The following is an 18694-nucleotide window of genomic DNA, read 5'->3' on the forward strand; positions in this document are numbered from 1 at the left end:
AGAGGCCCACAACACAGAGATGTTTCCCTGGGAAGGCCATGGATTTGGCCTCCCCATCAGAATCACTGCCACCCTAGTATTGGTGCTGCTTGGAAACTATGGAAAAGGATACATTGTTCTGATTCGTGCCTCCCCATTTTGTCAAACCGTATGCCCTTGGGTAATTAGGTTGTAATCATAATCTCCTACTCTCGTGGTTCTCCAAATTTTAACATTCTTTAGAATTATTATAAAAGCTCTTATGAAGTGTGTGATTGCAAGAAATAACTGAACTGGATATTATGTCAGTATTGATGGAAGAATGAAGGGGGCTACTCAGCACCCAGTTCCGTTGTCTATTTACCCAAATGGAATGTGTATATATGGTTATAATATGTTGAGCAAGAAGTACTAATTTGCAGTCTTGGGTCTTCACCTTTGTCTTAATGTTGGCTCTTGGGCAAACCATTCGCTCTCTTTGTCTTTGTGCTTTAATCTGACAATATGTGAACACTTTAATTCAGGTTGGTTTTTAGTCACAAATTCATAACTCTTTAATTGTAGATGCTTACTTTCCCGATTAGTATCTATACAGGCAAAATGTGTTCCCGAATTTGGGTTGTGTCGGACCCCTTCCGGGCTGCACCGTCTCTCCTAGTCATGCAGTAAAGCAAACTTTACTGCAGAAAGGCACCTCTTAAGAGCTCTTACACAGCTGAAAGAAGACAGTTGTTAGGCAGCATGTGCTTCCCACTGAGGAGCTGAAATTCCCATGATGACCTTATGCATTGCCTCTCTTGGAAGGGATAAAATTTGGCCTTTTGATTTATTATAGATCTACTGCTCTCCTGACCCTGAGCAGATATTGTCTATAGCTCATTAGAACTTTTAATATTGCTTCGGAAATGTCACTTCGATGTTTGCAAACATCACAATCACGCTTCACACAACCAGTTAAAGTTTCAATAAAGGTTTTATGCTTCATCAAATATATTTCCAAAGTTGGCCTAACTAGTACCCTTTCTTTTTTCTGCGTGCAAAAATACTCTTTATCATAACTCAATGTAAACAGCAAGGGGGGCAATTGCCAGCTGAAATGCCCAGGTTAACGGGCGCTTCTTCAACCCACACCTGGTTTATCTTTAAACTCTGAAATATTTCACTTGGAGACACTAGGGTGAGGAAGCAAAAGACAGATAGTCATCTATTCCTCTATCCATGCTTCCTAACCTTTGTACGACTCTTTGGCTAACTTCTTTGAAGATAAGATTGCTGCCATCTATGCTAACTTCCCGATTGCCTATAGCCAACTAGATACGACAATATACTTTAATGCGCCTTCTCTGAACAGCACTGCCACGTTAGAAAAATGTGAGCCTTGTTCATTGAAGCAGGTTCAATCGTTGCTGGCTGGCAAAAAATCTAGCTGTCCACGTGACATTTGCCCTCCTAAAATCACTTCCTCTTTAGCCCTCTGTATTGCACCGTCAGTCAATGATCTTTTCACTCGCTCTCTAGATACTGCCTCTCTTGCTGATGAGTGGAAGTCAACTCAAGTAATTCCTATTCGAAACAAATTAAATGCCAACCCTGACATTCTTTCCAATTTTCATCCCATATCTCTACTTCCTTTGCTAGGTAAGTGCCTCGAGTCCCACATAAACAACTACCTGAATATCTGGAAGTGCATTAAATTCTAGGCCCCTTTGCAATCAGGTTTTAGAGCAATGGACACCGCACTCGTGGCAGTCACAGATACCATTAGACTCTCATGGGATGAATGTATTCTAGCAATGTTGGTTCTGCTAGGTCTGTCTGCAGCGTTCGACAAAGTCTCACATTCCATTCTAATCCGCAGGCTGCACAATGAAGGTATACATGGCAGAGTACTACACTGGCTCAGGGACTTCCTTAGCAATCGTACCCAAACCATCAAGTTAGACTCCTTTAGTTCCCGCTCTATGTGGGTTAACAAGGGAGCCCCGCAGGGTTCTTCCCTGAGCCTGACATTATTTAATGTCTATATGGCCCTGCTCATGCAGATTGTCACATCCTGTGGCTTTGAGATCGTGTTCTATGCTGATTACAGCCAATTAGTTATCTCTCTCGGGTATGCTCCGGACAGGGAAACATCCTTTACAACGTAACTGCTACAACGCGGTACCGTTACGATGCAGCTTTAACAACGAAAGTCGTTACAACGACTTTCGCTGGAGGGCGCTCTAGGATAGGGGATAGTTTAATTTACTATCCAACACCTTCCCTACTATCCACGTGGAATGGTGTTGGAATAGTAAATTAAACTATTCACTATCAGCGCCCCCCAACGCAAGTCGTTGTAACGACTTGTGTGTTAAAACTGCGTCGTAAAGGGACGCGGTGTAACGGTACGCGTTGTACCGTCATACATCCCTCCGGACATGACGAAAATAACGTTTGCGGACTTTATGAGGAAAATTGCTGATTGGATGGCTAACAACTGTCTCCAAATGAATAGAGAAAAAACTGAAATAATGATGCTTTGCAAGGCTCAGGAGTATTCACCAGAGGTTGGTGGCCCACCGAGTTAGACCCTGCCGCATACTCCAAAGTGGTAGTAACAAATCTTGATGTCAAACTAGACCAGACACTTTCTATGAAGGACTAAATCAGCACCATATGCAGCACCTGCTTTTCTACTCTGTGACTGCTCAGGACAACCGTACCATGGCTCCCTGTGTCATCAATAATAACCCCTTGTCCAGATACTTATCACCAGTCACCTGGACTATGGGAATGCTCTGCTAGGAGCAGCACACAAGTTATTGCTGACCAAACTCCACCTAATCTGCAACCTCCCCTCCCGTTCCGCCTCCGCTCCCATTTTGAGGACCCTTCAATGTGTCTCATCAGGAAACAGGCTATATTCAAATTGTGCTATCTAACACACAAAACATTGACTGCAGAGCTTTCCTCGTACTTGCAAAACGATCTCAGCTTATGCCAGGCAACATGTTTGCTCAGATCCACAAACCAAGCTCTTTTAAAAAATCACTGCGTTTACACTGCTAAATTTGGTGGCAGAACATTCTCCCACCTTCCCCCTTTTCACTGGAACAAGCTTCCTTTGCAATTTCGTATGAAACAGGATCTTTCTACTTTGAAAATACTTATAAAAACATGGTTATTTTAACAGATTTTGTGCACTTTCTGCCTCTGGTTGTTAGCGGGTGTAATTCGTTCAGCGCTATATCAAATGCCTTTAGCATTACATAATATAACATAACATCTCCTTAAGAATGAGCTTTCACATGTTCCTTATGTTTGTTTCCAGTCCAGGGAGGACATGGCTTGGCGGTTCGGGCTGAACTGTTCCCATGAGGCACAGGGTCAAAATTGATTTGCATACGGCTGGGTTCAAACTGGAATGGCATTGTGAGCAAAAAAACGATGGATTTAGTGAAGTAGTGTGGCTCACTGGTTAGAGGCGGCAGACCTGAGAGCAGAGGACGGCCCGGGACCAGGGTTCGATTCCCAGCGCAGCAGGTTTCTGGACCAGGGTCAGCGGACTCGATAATTCTCTCGCCTCGGTGCCCACTCTGATCAGCGATCCCACTCGGCAACTCTGGGCATTAGCTTGCCTCATCTTCACTAACGGCCCCACCAGACCGCCGGGGATGCCTGGTCTCACCCTGGAGATACCCATTAAGGGACCATCTCTCAGGGAAGCCAGGAAGGGTTTCGCAGCGGTCGAAGCGCCTTGGGACCCTACGGGTAAGTAGTGCGCTATATAAATGCCTATACATTTAGGCCCAGATCTCTGTACTGGGGTGAATATATGACATGGTTCTGCATTTTGTCCATCAACTGTTGTTTTCGCCTCACAAAATATAGCACTTTTGTGAGAAAAACAACCTGATGTTTAAATGCCTAAAATGCCTAAAATGATTTGTTTCACAGTAGGCAAGGACAGGAGAGTATTCTGGAGGTGGAAAAGGATATATGAGATAATGAATCCCCTGCCGTACATCATGTGGATATTGCAAGTTACCAAGGGTTTAATAACCATATAGAGAAATGAATGGGGCTGTAGGCAGAGTTCTGTTATAATGTTATGGAGCTCTGAGTTTAAAAGTTTAGTTTCAAATAAGGTGCAGTAGAAGCATGCAGAAAGACTTTTCAATAATTACACAAGGACTGCAAAAGATAAACATGTTGCCAAAATATCTAATTTCTTCTTGTCAATGTCCAGCTAGATAAACAGAGCAGAAGAAAGAAAAGCACCATTTTGTTTTTCATTCTTTAAACAGCTGCTTTAATTATGCTCTGTGACCTGACCTGCCTTTCGCCCAGGCTGGTGGCTCTGGCAGTCAGCCTTGTGACATCAGACCTCAACTGTAATAAGTTATTCTAGCTGAGTTCTGATGTAATTTCTTCATCATCAGTGACTGGGTGTATTACATGTCACCAATTATAAAGAGGTTAGTGAAAGGTTTGTACACAGAGATTGCCGAATGCAGTGTATTATAATGAACTATATGGCATTTGGGAGAGATCAGTCTTTTCTAGTTACAGCACGTGTACTTCAATCAACACCACTTCAAGGATTCTTGGGTGAGGGAAGTGGGGAGTATAACAATAAAGTTCTACATCCAGGAATTTGCACATGAAAATTAGGAAATTGATACACAGTGGTGTACATACATGTTCAACAACACATTGCTTGTTTAAGGGTGGAATCTCTGTATCACTTGTAATATGGGAGTCGTTATATCTGTCACCTTTGTGATGGAATAACCTGCACGCCAAACTCTAAATAATGTTCGTTCCTCAATTTAAAAATAAGAACTATTCAAATTGAGTATCGAGTTACACAAATATGCCATATCCAGCTTTTCATTTGGTAAAATTACTAAAATCACAGAATAAATAGTGCACAAATAATGTGCAGACCAGTTGAAATGCAGCTACTGTGAAAATCATTTAAGCACTCAACTCTTCCTGAGTTCCTTCCTTCCTTACAATATAAGCTGACCAGTCTCCTGGAAAGTCTTTAAAGTGGCAATCATTTGTTCAATATGTTCCTTCTTGACCTATGAAAAGGGCCATTTCAAGTGGAAGTTAGAGTTCTTGCTGAAAGGCGAATCACAAATTACATGGTGCTCTTCAGTTCCAATGTACAATAACTCTGAAAAATACGGCGGTGAATAACCCTGAAGCTAGAGAATGGATATAACTTGCTCTCAAGTTGATTTTAATATTGATGGAAAAGCTTGTTAAACTCTCAATGAATTTAAAGCATCTTTCAACATTTCTAGAATATGAATGTGACATAAATGTGACATTTAGAGAATTTAATCCGTTTTTTAACATGTTTGAGATGTAAATTTGACATTTAAATTCCTTAATGTAATCTGATGGAGTGAATATATTTCACGTGTAACGACACCTTGACCATTAAGATATGGATCATTTAAAGTGTTATAGTATTTTTGTTTGCACTGAATGGGAAAATGGCAGTGCCCACATATAGATACAGTGCCTGTGAAGAAGTTGTATGAGTACTGTATATGTTTTAAGCTTGAGGAAGCAACATAAATATAAATACATTGGTGCAGATTTACAAGCCCCTTGCGACAATTTTTCGCCACTGTTGCATCACTTTTTGATGCAGCGGCAGCGTAAACACTTCGGCCAATTTACAACCTGACGCATGTAGGGAAATACATCACGTTGAAAAGCCCTGCGTCACATTATACCTGTGTCAGGTATAATGTAAGCAGGGTGGGCGTTCCCCACGCAGGAAAGCCTTTTAAAAATGACGCAGTGAAATCTACAAGATTTCACTGCATCACTTCTAGGACGCCACTCCGTCAAAACCTTTCTCCTGCTTGAAGCAGGCGTAAGGATTGACGCAATTTAGTGGGAATAGGCCTCAAATTGCAATGCTGGAGTTGTGTAGTGCTTGCGACATGACACCAGCAATGCGTGACTTTTGCCCCAACAGATGTGTTGAAATTTCTGACGCATCTGTCAATCCTTGTGCCATGGTGCGTTGTATTGTAAATACGGTGCATACATGGCGGCGCAAGGGTTTCTCTGGGTGGCGCAGGGAAAGTGACGCATCTCTACAGATGCGTCACTTTCTTGTAAATGTGCCTCATCATTTCTTGACGAAAAACGTTGCAGTGACACGAAGATGCAGAATATTTCAGTTTCAATATCTTTCAGTAAAAAACATTTTTGAAATTGGTCACACAAAACCTCTAGTAGAGACTTCTTTTGCATTAAAATATGTTTGGAAGGCATTATTTCCAGCACACCCTACGATACGTGGGATTGTTCACCTGCAATATTTTGTACACCTTCATCAACTTTCTAAAGTTGTAAAAGTAAAAAAATTAAATGACAAAAGGCAATTTTTGCAAATTTCACATATGCCTGGTTAAGATACAAGTTCTTGGACATTGATAATATTTTATTCCTGGTCAGCTCCAAAAGATTTGGAAAATACACATGTTTACTTATGCTGTGATGCACTGGGAAAACATCCTATTTCACCTCAATACTGTAGGATTAAAATGTTTAAAGGTAATGGAAGATTAAATCAGATTATATAGACAATAGAGTTTGGTGTTGGCAGGGGTGGCTCCTCCGTTTCGGTGGAGCAGTGTCAAAAGTTAAATTGCCCCAAGATGAAAAATAAAATGATAACATACATTATTACCACTTTATTTTTCACTAGCAGCCCGTCCCGACATTGTCCGGGTATGAATTGCTGACGGCCAATAGTATATTGTTTTGTAGGATTTCGTTTAGATAGGATTTCTTATCTGTGACAGGCCTGTGAAACGCTTCAATTCACAGTGCACTGCTGATGCACTTAAGAGTGCGTGTTCAGTAGTTTGTGAACTCGAGTTTCCCTACTTTATTTTTCCTTGCAATATTATATAGCGTTAACTTGACAACATGGCATGAGCATGAGCACAATTTACATTACAGAAGAACACATTCTCATTTGTGGTAGACAAAGCAATCTGCCTGGAATCACAGGATGCTGAGATTCAAACGTAGCTCCCCAGCTCTAAACTTGTGGCGGGAGGTGTGTCTAAAAGTGTATGCCGGTATTGGCCATCAATGAGAGAGACCTGTGCATTTTTCAAATGGGTGGTGAAAAAATATGAGTATGTTGCTGGAGATGTGGGATGCCGTGCCACCAATGTACTTACCAGGGGAGGGTAAACATCCATTATTCCTCAACTTTCTTTCCGCATACCATCACTCCGCATACTTTCATTACGAAAGTACCATGACTCCGCAATGCCATTATAACGCATGGCATTACATTTTATATGCTTTTACCACGCATACATTTACAACGAAATTCGTTGTAAATGCATGAATGGTAAAAGCATGCTTTTTTAATGTTTGGATAAGGTAAGTATGGGTATAGGGGTATATGTTTTGGGGTACTGAGGTATATGTTTTGGGGTGTTTGGGAATTTTAAGGGTTCATATATAGTTTTGGGTTATGTGGTACAGGGGTAGTTTTAGGGTTTAGGGACAGGTATGGGTTTTGGGGTACAGGGGTATTTTTAGGATTCAGGGCTAGCTTTGCATTTTGGGGTATAGGGGTATTTTTAGGGTTCAGGGGTAGGTTTGGGTTTTGGGGTACAGGGGTATTTTAAGGGCTCAGGGCTAGGTTTGGGTTTTGGGGTACAGGGGTATTTTTAGGGTTCAAGGGCTAGGTTTGTGTTTTGGGGTAAGGGGGCATTTTAGGGTTCAGGGGCAGGTTTGGGTTTTGGGGTACAGGGTTTTTTTTAGGGTTCAGGGCTAGGTTTGGGTTTTGGGGTACAGGGTCTTTTTAGGGTTCAGGGGTAGGTTTGGGTTTTGGGGTTCAGGGGTATTTCAAGGGTTGAGGGCTAGGTTTGGGTTTTGGGGTACAGGTGTATTTTAGGGTTCAGGGGTAGGTTTGGGTTTTGGGGTACAGTGGTATTTTTAGGGTTCAGGGCTGGGTTTGGGTTTTGGGGTAGAGGGGTATTTTTAGGGTTCAGGGATAGGTTTAGGTTTTGAGGTACAGGGGTATTTATAGCGTTCAGGGCTAGGTTTGGGTTTTGGGGAACAGGGGTATTTTTAAGGTTTAGGGATAGGTTTGGGTTTTGGGGTACAGGGTATATTTATAGGGTTAAGATGGGTTAGTGTTTAAGGGTGTTGGGGTATTTTAAGGAGTAAGGGTGGGTTATGATTATGGGGTGCAGGGGTATTTAAAGGGAGCAGGGTGGGATTAGCACACGATATGAGACATGGCATGAAGGGCGGATCGTACCACACGCCCCTAGCGTTTGCCTCAACCCCCAGCACACGCCCACATCCCAACGCAGACACGCCCACAAGGGATTACTTTGCTGGCATGGTTCTTTTACCTTTTAAATGTATATGGTGGGCGTCTGCATAGCCTATGTCCTTCTGCTGCAACTGCCCATTCCAACGCTGTATTGCGTGTTGTGATTGGTGCTGTGGTTCCTGAGATTACCCGCCTCAAAGGTTTGGGCTCTCTCTTTATTATATTGGTATGGATTAACTCTGCATCTCATGAAGGGGGCAGAGCCGCTGCTGATAGACAGAGAACAGTGCTGGACTGTGCATTTCTGTTTGGCAGGCCGTCTTGCGGTTGGGCCCAGAAATGCACACTTTAAACCTCTCAACTCAGCTGTCATTGACAGCTGGGTTTAGACAGGGTAAAGGCCTCCAGTGCTCCATGGAGCACTGAGAGAACCTACTCCATCCAATCCTGGCACTGCTCTCATGCTGGTTAAGAGCAGCGCCAGGATTGGTGAGAGGAGTTGACTGGGCCCAAGAAGAGAAGAACACTGGGTCATTGTGAGGACATGCAGCAAGGTAATTGTGTTTTATTTCATTTATTTAAAATGTAATTTAAGTTTCTATGCCTCAAATCACCAACACGCATTACATTACCGTTTCTAAGTTAAACAGGTTAACTTTAAAATGATAATGTAATGAATATTGGCATACATTTTGTTTATATATATTTGCACCCATTTGCCTGCTCTCTCTTCTTCCTAGCTGGCAGCCACCAGTGGTGCTGCACTGAAAAGCAGAAAAAGTTCACCACAACATAGAAACAACAGCACATCCTCTTACTTATTTTCTCTAAGAAAGCATAACTTAATAAATTGGATGCATAAACTGATTAGTTTAATAAAATCTAGTTTTTCCAAAATATCCAAATATATTAAATGTAACCTCATATCACTAATGAAATGAATAAAAAAATCGAAATAATGAAGGTGAGCTGACAAAAAAGGGGATCTATCAATTATGAACATAGAGTAACAGTCAGAGTCAGCTGTTGATTAAAATAACCTTTATAATGTGGCATTTACCACACAATGCCTTGCCCACTCATCCTTTGCCATGCAATGCTTTTACCATGCATTACCTTCATCATGCAGGCCATATATCTTTACCATGCAGGCCTTAACAGCGAAATGGTAAGTTAATATCAGGTAAGTATATACATTTTATATATATATATATATATATTCACTGAAAAAACCATAGGTTTTAGCCCATATATAGTTAGGGATTAGCATTTACAAAACCTTAATTTACTCGCACAAAACCATAGAAATTCGCATATATAGTTAGATGCAATAACTATATATCGCGCACCCGCAACCCACTGCTGATGATGTCACATATTACATCATTCATGACATGGTCAGTGACATCACTGATGACATCACTGATGACATCTCAAATGACATCACTGATGACATCTCAAATGACAACATCCAGTGACTGTATGTTTCTGTAAAGTTAAAATATGTCTTTGTAATGGCAGGGTTTTTGGCTCTATTTAGCAGTGATATAGACTTTAATCTTGCTCACATCTAGGATAGGTATTCTTAGCTTGTGTTGGCCCTTTTAAGCCTTTTCTTCCAGACCTAGAAGAGGATAGCTGCTTAATATGATGATAGAGCCCTTATTCTTGACTCTAACCTGTCTATTGCCTATTGGCTTTGACATACTTGCTTATAGTAGACACATTGGTATGGTTTATGTAGGTATTCTGACAGAGCTAAGGGGTATTTCATCCCTTTCAGGCCTACAGGCCTAGAACTAGAGGGACTCCATCTTGATGGAGCTGAGAGGCTTCAAGGGTAAAGGTAATGTTTATAGTTAAGGTTGTTGTGTGCTAGAGGAAAATCCAGTTAGAACTGCTTCTTATCCGAGGAATGTGTTTTTCTCTTGGGCCCAGACGTAACATGCAGATGTGCACTGCGGTTGCGTGGAAGCCTGGGAGCTGGCACAGGAATTCGGTAGGAGACAGCCCTCTGGTGGAAATTTCCATGAGGGGGGAGGAATCCATATTAGCGAGCTACAGGAGAGGAGGAGTGGTCAGTTCAGCTTGGAGCTCAGTTCAGCTTGGAGCTCAGTTCAGCGTGGAGTTCATTCCAGCTTGTGTGCAGTTCAGCCTGGAGCTCAGTTCAGCTTGGAGCTCAGTTCAGCTTGGAGAGAGAGAACAGGATGGCGGCTGGAGCTGCAGAATAGAGTGCAGTTCTGGAATGGAGAAAGAAGGCAGACGATTGCTGAAGATGAGGAGAGAGAGAGCAGTGCAGAGAGCATCAAAGAAGGCTGTCAGCTGGAGCAATTGAACCAGAGGCGTGGTGATGTGGTGACAGAGGGAGAGACAGAGAGAGCCCTGATCCCACCAGAGTCAGAGAGAGAAATCTTCCTTCTAATAGGTGAGGTAGTTTGAACTAGTCCCCTTTACAATTACACCTTAATCTTGTTCTTATTCCCTAGGCTATTGTATGTCTAATCTTTTCCCTTTCAGCGGTGTGTTAAAAGTTCCTGTTACCCCGCAGATAAATTGTATGTCTAATCCTTTTCTTTCAGCGGTGTGTTAAAGTTACTGCTAGTTATAGAGACCCCATAGTTTTGTGTATGTGTACTTTATTATTGTTACAATAAATGACCCCATTTAATTAGTGAACTAGTGTGGTGTATATCCTTTGTCCCCATACAGTGGGGGTAGCTTCATTTTCCTAGCCAGGTATTACTGTCTGAACAGATGTTACCCCTGATCAGGTAAGTGATAGTGAGTAATTAGGAAGACAGGAAACCTGCAACTAAGGGATAAAGTTTATACCAATTTCTATTAGTGTAGTAGCAAACCCTTAGTGAATAGAGAGAGATACTTCCCAACATAGAGAGACAGAGAGCTGAAGGTATTCGTAGGAAAGTGGTCGTCATTGGTAAGTGGCGTTAGTGAGAGCACTGATTGTGGTCAGTGTGTATACCCACAGGATTGTGGCTTGTGTTAAGTGAGAGCACCGGAAGGAGACGGTGTGGAGGTCTGCCAGATTGCGGGCCGTGTGTAAGTGAGAGCGCTGGGGGGGATTACCAGCGTGGAGGTCTGCCGGATTGTAGACCAGATATAAATGAGAGCACTGGGGCTGCAGACCCATGTGTGTAATGAGAACACCAGAGAGGATACTGGTGTGTAATGGTAGATAATCAGAACTGCCCCAGGGTAGATTAGTCTGGACCCATGTGGTCGCGAGACTATAAGGTATGAGTGTGGTGTAGGGCATAGATGTCCTTAGTAATCAGTGAGTATTCTTAGTATCCCTATAGATTTAGTGGTGTTTCTGATGATATGAGCTTGTATATTGCGAGTTCCCCATCCTCAGGTAGGTACCCAGGTGCCTGGATAGATGGTCCTGAGGAGGGAGGTGGTTACGTTTTGGCCAGGTTGGTGTTGCTCAGTGAGCTGGTTCTATCTGGTCTGAGAATCTGGTCATAACATCTGGCGTCACGAACTGCTTATGAATCCTGTGTGTCCTGGCCATGTGCTTAGATTGTTTCCCATGTGTTGTGAGGGATTGCCCTGAGCGCCAGTTCCATCTGGCGTAGTTTGGCAGTTTATGTAGCCTGTGTGACCTATGGGCTTGAACAGTTGCAGCGTGAGGAGATTGCATTGCATCATGGCATTTGGCTTATTCAGGGTGGAAGGAATGGTTTTCGTTTTGGTGTTTCAACTGTCAGGGTTGAAGGATGGCATTACATGAGGGAGCCAGTAACATCTTTGTGATGGTCCAATTGTATAAATGTGTGTAGAAAATGCTTTTGAATTGTCCATTAAATTGTTTGCTGCATCTGCTTATGTTGTGCAATGTGAAATGTGTTCATTGTAATATGATTTGTGGAGTTCTTGGCATATAGCTCCTTGTAAATATGGCTTGTGAATAGCGCCATGTTAATGTGGCTTCTGAGGTGCGTGTTCTTATGTTGATTTGCTGTGTTCCTTGTGCGTTATGCCTTGGATATGTTATTTGTGTACAGTTTGTCTTGTAAATATGGCTTGTGAATAGCGCCATGTGGTCATGGCTTGGACAGGGCATGTTATCATTACGTTAGGCAGGAGAGAGCTGGATCTCTCTCGGGTGCTTGGGGATAACGTTTTGAAGATGTGCGTACGTGTTATCTGTAAACGTGGAGAGATGAGCTCATGACTTTCCCATGTATCTGAAATCATTGGGGAATGATTGTGCTTGAGCTGCCAAAGGGTTAATATCTTGAATTGTGATGGCAGTATTTATTTTAACATAATGTTTAACTTGCATGGTTATTTGAGCTGACTCTAAAAGTCAGTGAATATTTTGATGATTGGTGGTTTGATTTTGACTTTTATTGGTTCCTGGGTCTACCTACGTGCTTTGTCAGCTTCTTGAAGGAGAGGTAACATCTTGTGCTGAGCGAAGGGCTCTGTTCATTTAACATTCTTTTTGAAATGCGTCTACAAATTTGTGTGGGTTTGCCTTGGAACTGATGACTTCATGTGTCTGACTCTTAGAGGTCGGTAAGTTATAAATCAACCAGTCGGATTGAGATAAGGGTTTGCACGGAGAGAGCTGTGTTCTTTTAAATGTGCTTCTTAATATGCATCAACAGACATGTGGAGAATTATTTTTGAATGCATGATTTAAAATCTGTGAAATGTTAAAAAGATGGCCCAGTTAGAGTGCACGCTACGGGGCTGTTTTCATTAATTATTTCTTTGAGGGTTTTCCATCTAGAAAGGAATGTGCTGGCCGATGTTTTGCAATGATCACAGGTTGAGAATAATCAATCTTGCCCGACAGTGCATGGTAACATGTGCTTTTAATTAGTGAAAGGCAACCGTGTGCTTTTAAAATAAATGTGTTCTCATTATTATTTTCCCTGATGCAAGCTGAACCTTTTTTCAAATGTGAATGTTTTGATATGCAGCAAAACCGGCATATGTAAGTTAACCCACTCAGGTATAAAATAAATGGCTGTTTGATAATATATGAATTTGGCCCTTTTATTAGGTTGGATTAAATAGCTTGTATGATTAATTACGCTGTAATGCAAAATTACATGTTGCCCCTGGTTGAACAAAATGCAATGGTGAAATGTGTCTGCATTTTATGTTGTTTTAAATTTATTTCTCTTTCAACAGCTGACAGTATATATTTTTATTTTTTGGATGATAGTGTGTATAGTTAGGGTGGAGCAGAATATATTGTTAAAAATGATAACTATAACACATTATCATCTATATATGTGTCCCTTACATTAGTTTAATTTGCATTTAGTTACAAGGCTCGCCTATGTACTTTGACAAGCTGTTGATAGAAAGGTATGTGCAGAGAAATATTAAACCCAACAGTCCATGATAATTCGTTTTTTAAAAGCAAAATATATAGTCTTGTGTGCAGAAGCAAATTGCCCCTTTTTGTGTGTTGATCTGCATACTAAATCAATGCCAATGTTTCAAATGTCTTGCCTTTTAGCTGAATTAGTTAGACAAAAAGTCTTTTTAGAAAGTGGAGCTTTTAAGTAGCAGTACATTGTAACAGACTTATTTTTAAAATGCTAGCTTTCGTTAGTTAGAGAAATCAGGCCTGGGAACAGCTTACAAAGAATGTGTTTGTCGACCTTGGCAGACCAGCTGGTTTGTGAAGGCGGGTTTTTTCCTCTGCAGGCTCTGAACACGGCCTGTCTTGTTATGATTGGCCAAAATCCAATTTTGTTCCGCGGACGGAATGTTTATGTAAGGGAGGGGTGAACTCGCTCTTCCTTGCTGTCGGCGCAGACAGCTTCATTGCCTGCTGATAAGGGACTCTTGGCCCTTGGAGTTAGTTAGATACAGTAGGCCTGGGCAGGCTTCCCTGATCAGGGAAAGGGAGGCTTGCAGCGCCCTGCTCCTGCTGTGAGATCATCACTTGGCAGTGATTCAAATTATTTCACACTGTAACCTGGCTCCTGCGTATTCTGAAGGGAGGGGCTGTCTCACAGAGGATTAGGGTATGACTATGCCCTTCTGGATGTGTTTAAAAATTAGATTTTGCTAATTTTTTTAATTAATTAGGATATTTTCTTTTCAATAATGAAAGGCACTCGGGGTGCTTTTTAAATAGAAAATTTTATTTTGCAAGATTAATGATACTTGTTTTCTTGTCCTAGGATTGCTGGGTTGTGGTGTTGGTGTGTGGGTCGCCCCCCCCCCACTTCCTTTCTTATTTTAGTATTTTACTTTCATTTTTTTAAGTAAGTTTATTATTTTTGGAAGATGGAACCAGACCAGACCAGACCGGATTGGTGATGGATGGCGGCATCGGAGGAAGTGTCCGGATACTGAAGATGCCGGGTGGTGACCTACACTGATGTCCCAAAATTGACATTGGACTTATATTTTTGACAAACTCAAAACAATTTTTTTTTTTTGTGACAGAATCCATCATGATAAGATTTCCCGCAAAAGGATTTTGTTATGTAATTCCTTGGCCTGCATTATTCCCATGTTTTTCTCTGCAATCACTACGAACAGGCCCCACTTTTAAAAAAAAAACATGTCATCATGGTTTTGATGTTTATGTAGTTCTATCTTTGCTTTTTAGGATGCAGTCCTGTTTTCTGCAAAACAGTTTTTGCCAATGAAGGACATATACACTGCATTTATATATATATATCAATGCTTAGTGCTACACCAGCTATCTTGTAGAAATGGGGTTGTCTTTATTTTCCTGTTATTACACTTTCACCTTGATTGATCAAAGGGTGGTTACCCTAGACTTTAGGTTGTCCTGGGAGGTGTGTCTTTTAGTATGATTATGTATTAATGTTTGCCCAAACCTTGAGAACCGTTTGTCATGTTTATTTCTCAGATTTCACCAAATTTTTTCCTTAAGTTGACTGATGTCAGTAGGCCTCATTTAGGCCCATTGTTATTTTCATCCCACAAACAAGCCCCTACACCAATAGATTTCATGAGTCATCATTAGCTTAAGTTGACCATAGTAGGTAGGCCTCATTTAGGCCCTTTGTTGTTTTTTCATTAGAAGTTGAAACACATTTAGTTCTTAAGTTGTCCGAAGTAGGTAGGCCCCATTTAGGCCCCTTGCTGTTTTCATTCAACACATAAGTCCCTACATCACTAGATTTCACCAGTTATCACTAGAAGTTGAGGCACATTTAGTTTGAGGATGCTTTGGTTAGTTTCTGTTGTTATCAGATCCAATCTTAGATATGTTTCAGCATTCAAGTCAAGGGTGCTTTGATTTGTTTTCAGTTGGTTGTTAGATTTGTATTCCCTACATTGAATTTCCTTAAGTTGTCATTCTTTTTAGAGAGTCTTTTTGGTTTTTGGTTTGTTGCTAGATTGTTTTGATGTTTGTTTATATGGATGTTGTTGTTTATAGATGTTCGCAAGATAAAGATCTAAGGGTGGAATGTAATGGCAGGGTTTTTGGCTCTATTTAGCAGTGATATAGACTTTAATCTTGCTCACATCTAGGATAGGTATTCTTAGCTTGTGTTGGCCCTTTTAAGCCCTTTCTTCCAGACCTAGAAGAGGATAGCTGCTTAATATGATGATAGATCCCTTATTCTTGACTCTAACCTGTCTATTGCCTATTGGCTTTGACATACTTGCTTATAGTAGACACATTGGTATGGTTTATGTAGGTATTCTGACAGAGCTAAGGGGTATTTCATCCCTTTCAGGCCTACAGGCCTAGAACTAGAGGGACTCCATCTTGATGGAGCTGAGAGGCTTCAAGGGTAAAGGTAATGTTTATAGTTAAGGCTGTTGTGTGCTAGAGGAAAATCCAGTTAGGACTGCTTCTTATCCGAGGAATGTGTTTTTCTCTTGGGCCCAGACGTAACATGCAGATGCGCACTGCGGTTGCGTGGAAGCCTGGGAGCTGGCACAGGAATTCGGTAGGAGACAGCCCTCTGGTGGAAATTTCCATGAGGGGGGAGGAATCCATATTAGCGAGCTACAGGAGAGGAGGAGTGGTCAGTTCAGCTTGGAGCTCAGTTCAGCTTGGAGCTCAGTTCAGCGTGGAGTTCATTCCAGCTTGTGTGCAGTTCAGCCTGGAGCTCAGTTCAGCTTGGAGCTCAGTTCAGCTTGGAGAGAGAGAACAGGATGGCGGCTGGAGCTGCAGAATAGAGTGCAGTTCTGGAATGGAGAAAGAAGGCAGACGATTGCTGAAGATGAGGAGAGAGAGAGCAGTGCAGAGAGCATCAAAGAAGGCTGTCAGCTGGAGCAATTCAACCAGAGGCGTGGTGATGTGGTGACAGAGGGAGAGACAGAGAGAGCCCTGATCCCACCAGAGTCAGAGAGAGAAATCTTCCTTCTAATAGGTGAGGTAGTTTGAACTAGTCCCCTTTACAATTACACCTTAATCTTGTTCTTATTCCCTAGGCTATTGTATGTCTAATCTTTTCCCTTTCAGCGGTGTGTTAAAAGTTCCTGTTACCCCGCAGATAAATTGTATGTCTAATCCTTTTCTTTCAGCGGTGTGTTAAAGTTACTGCTAGTTATAGAGACCCCATAGTTTTGTGTATGTGTACTTTATTATTGTTACAATAAATGACCCCATTTAATTAGTGAACTAGTGTGGTGTATATCCTTTGTCCCCATACAGTGGGGGTAGCTTCATTTTCCTAGCCAGGTATTACTGTCTGAACAGATGGTACCCCTGATCAGGTAAGTGATAGTGAGTAATTAGGAAGATAGGAAACCTGCAACTAAGGGATAAAGTTTATACCAATTTCTATTAGTGTAGTAGCAAACCCTTAGTGAATAGAGAGAGATACTTCCCAACATAGAGAGACAGAGAGCTGAAGGTATTCGTAGGAAAGTGGTCGTCATTGGTAAGTGGCGTTAGTGAGAGCACTGATTGTGGTCAGTGTGTATACCCACAGGATTGTGGCTTGTGTTAAGTGAGAGCACCGGAAGGAGACGGTGTGGAGGTCTGCCAGATTGCGGGCCGTGTGTAAGTGAGAGCGCTGGGGGGGATTACCAGCGTGGAGGTCTGCCGGATTGTAGACCAGATATAAATGAGAGCACTGGGGCTGCAGACCCATGTGTGTAATGAGAACACCAGGGAGGATACTGGTGTGTAATGGTAGATAATCAGAACTGCCCCAGGGTAGATTAGTCTGGACCCATGTGGTCGCGAGACTATAAGGTATGAGTGTGGTGTAGGGCATAGATGTCCTTAGTAATCAGTGAGTATTCTTAGTATCCCTATAGATTTAGTGGTGTTTCTGATGATATGAGCTTGTATATTGCGAGTTCCCCATCCTCAGGTAGGTACCCAGGTGCCTGGATAGATGGTCCTGAGGAGGGAGGTGGTTACGTTTTGGCCAGGTTGGTGTTGCTCAGTGAGCTGGTTCTATCTGGTCTGAGAATCTGGTCATAACAGTCTTACATATTGAAGAATGAGTGGATGTATAAGTGTTTGGATGAAGGATTTAGTAGGTGCATGACTGACTGTATGAGAGAATGATTAAATGTGTCTCACTGAGTGCATGGGTTAGTGACTAAACTGTCTTAATTTGTACATCATTATTACTGTAGTTCTGTAAACTGCTGCATGTGTTGATCAGTAGCTATATGAGTAACTATATGGGGTATTGATTGGTTGCCCAAATATTTGTATGGGAGACTGAGTGTGTGTGTGGGGGTGGCTGGGAGGTGTGCGACTCTGTGCATAGATGTGTGAGCAGTTGATTCAGTAGATGTATGGGTTCAAAAATGCATGTGAAAACAGCTGTATGGGCGGTTGACTGTGTGCACGTGTGTATTGGTGAGTGAATGGATATCTCAGTGCTACATGTCAAAGTAACTACATATGTAAAACACAGTACATGTAAGACTTGACATATATAAATAACTGTGCATAAGAGCCAGTGAATGTGTGAGTGGCTGTATGGATCATTGTGAACTTGTATCAGGGATTGTATAAGAGAGTAAATATGTGTTAGTATATGTTTGATTAAGTAAGGTGTGTATAACTGTATAGTTGAGGAAATGGAGGTGTGATTAATTCTTTGCATGACTGACTAGATGTGTGAGTAACTCCTTGGATAAGTGACAGTCTGTGAGAGTCTGTTTACACTGATTGTATCTAAGGTTATATTAGAGTCTGAAGAGGTTGATCGTATTATCAAATGAATGATATCATCAGTGATGTGATCAGTAATGACAAATGAGATGTTATCAGTGATTTTACAAGTGATGTCATTTGAAATGTCATCAGTGATGTCATCAGTGATGTCACTGACCATGTCATGAATGATGTCATTTGAGATGTCATCAGTGATGTCATCAGTGATGTCACTGACCATGTCATGAATGATGCAATATGTGACATCATCAGCAGTGGGTTGT

Source organism: Lissotriton vulgaris, chromosome 2_1 (genome assembly GCF_964263255.1).
Source record: "Lissotriton vulgaris chromosome 2_1, aLisVul1.2, whole genome shotgun sequence".
Lineage (NCBI taxonomy): Eukaryota > Metazoa > Chordata > Amphibia > Caudata > Salamandridae > Lissotriton > Lissotriton vulgaris.